We start from the raw sequence: 5,959 nt of genomic DNA on the forward strand, positions 1-5,959 counted from the left end.
TGTTAACAGGCAGTTAATTGGCACTAATCCCCTTCCCGCCTTGGGGAGGCGGGTCGCAGTGCAGGGCGGGTACCCATCTCCTTTGAAACTGGCATGGAGGCGGGTTGTGGGCGGGATGAGGTTGGGACCCCTGATTTCGGGATTTTAATCCCCCACACGCCTCTAATCCCGACTCCACGGCCCAATGAAAATTCAGCCCCACCTTTATTTTTGGTATAAATTACTTTTGAGTTTCCCAATTAAACAAGCACAGTAATATTTTATGATGAGTACTCATGCGGTTTTATCATAAATAAATTTAAGATAGCTAGGACAATGGAGGAGGTGTTGCATGAGCTCCTGTTGCTGATATACGGTTCATCCAGTCTGATGTAGCTCAGCACTGTGATGCGACGTCCCACTTAAATGAAAATTTGTTGTTAGAGATGGGCTAATGACATTAGCTCTTGGACACTCATAAGACATACTGAGATCAATTGGGATCACTACTCCCTTTTTCTCTTGATGTGCTTCTTCTGTTCTGGAGTTTGGTGACCATTTTCCAGCCTCTTTCAGGTGAATTGTGCCGGTCCTTGAAGCTAGAGCTGCTGATAAGAACATAAGAAATAGGAGCAGGAATAGACCACTTGGCCCCTTGAGCCTGCTCCGCTATTCAATAAGATCATGACTGATCTTGGGCTCAAAGCCACTTCCCTGCCCACTCCCATAACCCTTCACTCCCTTATCTTGTAAAAATCTGTCCATCTCCATCTTAAATGTATTTAATGACCCAGCCTCCACGGCTCTCTGGGGCAAAGAATTCCACAGATTTACGACCCTCTGAGAGAAGAAATGCCTCCTCCTCTCAGTTCTAAAAGGGCGACCCTTTATTCTGAAACTATTCCCCCGAGTTCTAGATTTCCCCACGAAGGGAAACATCCTCTCTGCATCTACCTTGTCGAGCCTGCTCAGTATCTTATATGTTTCAATAAGATCACCTCTCATTCTTCTAAATTCCAATGAGTATAGGCCCAACCTGCTCAACCTTTCTTCATAAGTCAATCCCCTCATCTCAGGAATCAACCGTGTGAATCATCTGTGAACTGCCTCCAATGCAAGTATATCCTTCCTTAAATAAGGAGACCAAAACTGTACGCAGTACTCCAGGTGTGGTCTCACCAATACCCTGTACCGTTGTAGCAGGACTTCCCTGCTTTTATACTCCAACCTCCTTGAAATAAAGGCCAACATTCCATTTGCCTTTTTGATTACTTGCTGTACCTGCATGCTAACGTTTTGTGTTTCATGCACAAGAACCCCCAGGTCCCTCTGAACTGTAGCATTTTGTAATCTTCCTCCATTTAAATAATAGTTTGCTTTTTTATTTTTCCTGCCAAAGTGGATAACCTCGCACTTTCCCACATTATGCTCCATCTGCCAAATGTTTGCCCACTCACTGAGCCTGTCTATAACCCTTTGCAGATTCTTTGACGCAACTTGCTTTCCCACCCATCTTTGTGTCATCCGCAAACTTGGCTACATTACACTCAGTCCCCTCATCCAAGTCATTAATGTAGATTGTAAATAGTTGAGGCCCCAGCACCGATCCCTGTGACGCCCCACTAGTTACCGTTTGCCAACCGGAAAATTACCCATTTATCCTGACTCTCTGCTTTCTGTTAGTTAGCCAATATGTTACCCCCAATTCCATGAGCTCTTATCTTATGCAGTAACCCTTTATGAGGCACCTTATTGAATGCCTTCTGGAAATCCAAATACACCACATCCACTGGCTCACCTTTGTCCACCCTGCTCGTTACATCCTCAAAGAATTCCAGCAAATTTGTTAAACATGATTTCCCTTTCATAAAACCATGCTGACTCTGCTTGACTGCATTATGATTTTCCAAATTCCCTGCTACTGCTTCCTTAATGAAGGATTCCAGCATTTTCCCAATGACAGATGTTAGGCTAACCGGTCTATAGTTTATAAAAAGAAAATACTGCAGATGCAGGAAATCTGAAATAAAAACAGAAAATGCTGGAGATACTCAGCAGGTCAGGCAGCATCTGTGAAGGGAGAAACAGAGTTAATGTTTCAGGTCGATGACCTTTCATCAGAACTGGAAAAATGCAGGAAATGGAACATATTTTTAGTCTATAGTTTCCTGCTTTCTGTCTCCTTCCTTTCTTAAATAGGGGCGTTACATTTGCGGTTTTCCAATCCACTGGGACCTCTCCAGAGTCCAGAGAATTTTGGTATATTGCAACCAATGCATCCACTATCTCTGCAGCCACTTCTTTTAAGACCCTGTGTTGCTGGCCACCTGGTCCAGGGGACTTTTCGTCTTTTAGTCTCATTATATTACCAAGTACTATTTCCTTAGTGATAGTGATTGTCTTTAGTTCCCCCCTCCCTGTGGGCCCTTGATTATCCATTATTGGGATGTTGTTAGTGTCTTCTACCGTGAAGACAGATACAAAATATTTGTTCAGCGTCTCTGCCATTTCCCCATTCCACATTATTAATTCCCCAGTCTCATCCTCTAAGGGACCAACGTTCACTTTAGCAACTTTCTTCCTTTTTATATACCTGTAGAAGCTCTTACTATCTGTTTTAATATTTCTTGCCAGTTTACTCTCATAATTCATCTTCTCTCTCTTTATTATTGTTTTATTACAATTACAATTACAATTTTATTGGTCACATGACTAAATACAAGAAGTGTAATCTAGTCAGTGAAATGTTTTTTTCTTGATGAGCCGAGAGCACCAAGCAGCAAGACCACTTAGCTGCCTGGTACGCACGGAGCTCGCAAGGACTTTGATGACTAGTCATCCTTTGCTGGTTTTTAAAAATTTCCCAATCCTCTGGTCTCCCACCAATCTTGGCAACATTGTATGCCTTCGTTTTCAATTTGATACCATCCTTTATTTCCTTAGTCAGCCACGGATGGTGCTCCCTTCTCTTAAAATCTTTCTTTCTCACTGGAATATATTTTTGTTGAGAATTATGAAATATCTCCTTAAATGTCCGCCACTGCATTTCAACTGTCTTACCCTTTAATTTATTTTTCCAGTCCACTTTAGCCAGTTCTGCCCTCATGCCATTGTAATTGCCTTTGTATAAGATCAGGACACTGGTTTGAGATACAACTTTCTCACCCGCCAACTGAATTTGAAATTCAACCATGCTATGATCACTCTTTCCTAGAGGATCCTTTACTATGAGATCATTTATTAATTCTGTCTCATTACACAGTACCAGGTCCAAGATAGCCTGCTCCCTGGTTGGTTCCATTACATACTGCTCTAGGAAACCATCCCGGATGCACTCTATGAACTCCTTCTTAAGGCTACCATGACCAATTTGATTTGTCCAATCAATATGGAGATTAAAATCACCCATGATTATTACCGTAGCTTTTTTTACAGGCCTCCATTATTTGTTGATTTATACTCTGATCCCATTCCATCCTCCAGACATGTTCTTCTTTGTCATCACTGCAAATACATTTTGTGGATTATTCATAGGATCATAGAAATTTCACCACTGAAAGAAACCAATCAGGCCATCATGCCATTGCCACTACTAAATGTTCAACTGGAACTATCTACTCTAAACCCATTTCCAGTTGTGACAGTGGAAAGTTTAGAAGACAATGTATTGTACACCATAAGAGAAAATGTTTGAGAGCTGCAGGCCTAAAGGAGAGTTCTGAACTCTGCCCGGTGGAGAATACGAAAAAACAAGTAAGAAAATATTATTTGTTGCAATTATTACTGCTTATGAGGGATGCATAATAAAACCTGATGTATTAGCTGACCATTGTGGAGTACAGATAAACAGGACTCAGATAGGAGCCAGGATAGAACTGACTCTGGGAGCTGACAGGACTCAGGTATGGGGGGGTGATGAAACTGATTGTGGGAACTGGCAGGACTCAAGTTGAGGTCAGGACAGGACTGATGTTGGGAGCTCTGGTGCTGGTTTGTGAGTGTGGGCCTCCATTTCTGGCTCCAAGGAAGTGAGCATATATTAGTCAGAAAAAATGTAAAGTAGTTCTACACTGGCCCATCTGCGTGCAGATGCCTCCTAATGGAAAAAAATCTATGCCCTTACCTGAGGGCTCCCGAGGTCCGGACACTTCCGATGCTGGGCCTCTCCACAGTTGAAATGCGCAAGGCCCACGTATCCCAGGGGCGCATGCGGTTCGCAAGCGTCCCTGGGATCACGTGGGCCAGGCGAGCCAATGAAAGAAGGGAATCACTGAAAAAAGACACTAAAACATTAAATACATTTTTTAAAAATCATCACGTTTTTAAAATGAGTTAAAACTACATTAAATTAAATATTTTAAACAAAAATTAAATTTTTTGAAAAAAATAATTGAAGTTTTTTTACGGGGCTAAAAATAAACTTACCTTTTTAAAAAGTATTTTAAAATTATAAATGAGTGAAATTAAAAAAAAAACTTTTTTTAAACTCTTATGCTGGTAAAAGCAGCGTAACATTTTTAAGGGTTTTCAGCGGGTGGATGTTCTGCAGAAAGCGGAACTCTCCACCCACAGAGGCCCTTCTACAGGGCAGGCATCCGATCTGTCAAGAGGATTCTTGACAGATCAGAAATGCCAGTTTTCAGCACATGCGCAAGGGATCAGAAAATACAGACCACTGTAAGTCATGCACTATTCTCCATTGCATATATCCTTACTATTTTCTTGTATTTTTTATATTCATCCATGAGGCGCTGTGGACCATCAGCAGCAGCAGAATTGTTTTCAACCACAATCTGTAACTACATGGCCTGGCATACCCCTCACTATACCATTACCATAAAGCCAGATGTCCAAACCTGGTCCAATGAGGAGTGTAGAAGAGCATGCCAGGAGCAGCACCAGGCGTACCTGAAAATGAAATGCCAACCTGGTGAAGCTACAACACAGGGCTACATACATGCTAAAAGCAGAAACAGAATGCTATAGACAGAACTAAGTAATCCCACAACCAACAGATCAGATCAAAGCTCTGCAGTCCTGCCACATCCAGTCGTGAATGGTAGTGGACAATTAAACAACTAATGGGAGGAGGCTCCATGAACATCCCCATCCTCAATGATGGCAGAGCCCAGCACGTGAGTACAAAAGACAAGGCTGAAGCATTCGCAACCATCTTCAGCCAGAAGTGCCGAGTGGATGATCCATCTCGGCCTACTCCTGAGGTCACCACCATCACAGAAGCCAGTCTTCAACCAATTCTCTTCACTCCATGTGATATCAAGAAACAGCTGAGTAAACTGGATACAGCAAAGACTATGAGCCCCGACAGCATCCCGGCTGTCGTGCCAAAAATTTGTGCTTCAGGACTAGCCGAGCTGTTCCAGTACAGCTATAACACTGGCATCTACCCGACAATGTAGAAAATTGCCCAGGTATGTTTTGTCCACAAAAAACAGGACAAATCCAATCTGGCCAATTACTGCCCCATCAATCAATTCTCAAAAACAGCAAAGTGATGGAAGGTGTCGTTGACAGTACTTTTAAGTGGCACTTCCTCACCAATAACCTGCTCACCAATACTCACTTTAGGTTCCGTAAGGACAACTCAGCCTCAGGTCACGTTACAGCCTTCGTCAAAACATGGATAAAATAAATAGCTGAATTTCAGAGGTGAGGTGAGAATGACTGCCCTTGACATCAAGGAAGCATTTGACCGAGTGTGGTATCAAGGAGCTCTAGTAAAATTGAAGTCAATAGGAAACTGGGGAAAACGCTCCACTGGCTGGAGTCATACCTAGCACAAAGGAAGATGGTTGTGCTGGGGAGGCCTGTTGGAGGCCAATCATCTCAGCCCCGGACATCACTCCAGGAGTTCCTCAGGGCAGTGTCCTAGGTCCAACCATCTTCAGCTACTTCATCAATGACCTTCCCTCCAACGTAAGGTCAGAAGTGGGGATGTTCACTGATGATTGCACAGCAT

At 42.8% G+C, this 5,959-nt stretch overlaps 1 pseudogene; it reads left to right on the forward strand.

Moving 5' to 3' along the window:
- The first annotated feature begins 315 nt into the window (after positions 1 to 315).
- Positions 316 to 5,495, forward strand: LOC147111688 (uncharacterized; annotated as a pseudogene).
- Positions 5,496 to 5,959: the final 464 nt, after the last annotated feature.

This window comes from Somniosus microcephalus, chromosome 10 (assembly GCF_052327205.1).
Source record: "Somniosus microcephalus isolate GS21.2 chromosome 10, FLI_Smic_1.0, whole genome shotgun sequence".
In the NCBI taxonomy this organism is placed as follows: Eukaryota; Metazoa; Chordata; class Chondrichthyes; order Squaliformes; family Somniosidae; genus Somniosus; species Somniosus microcephalus.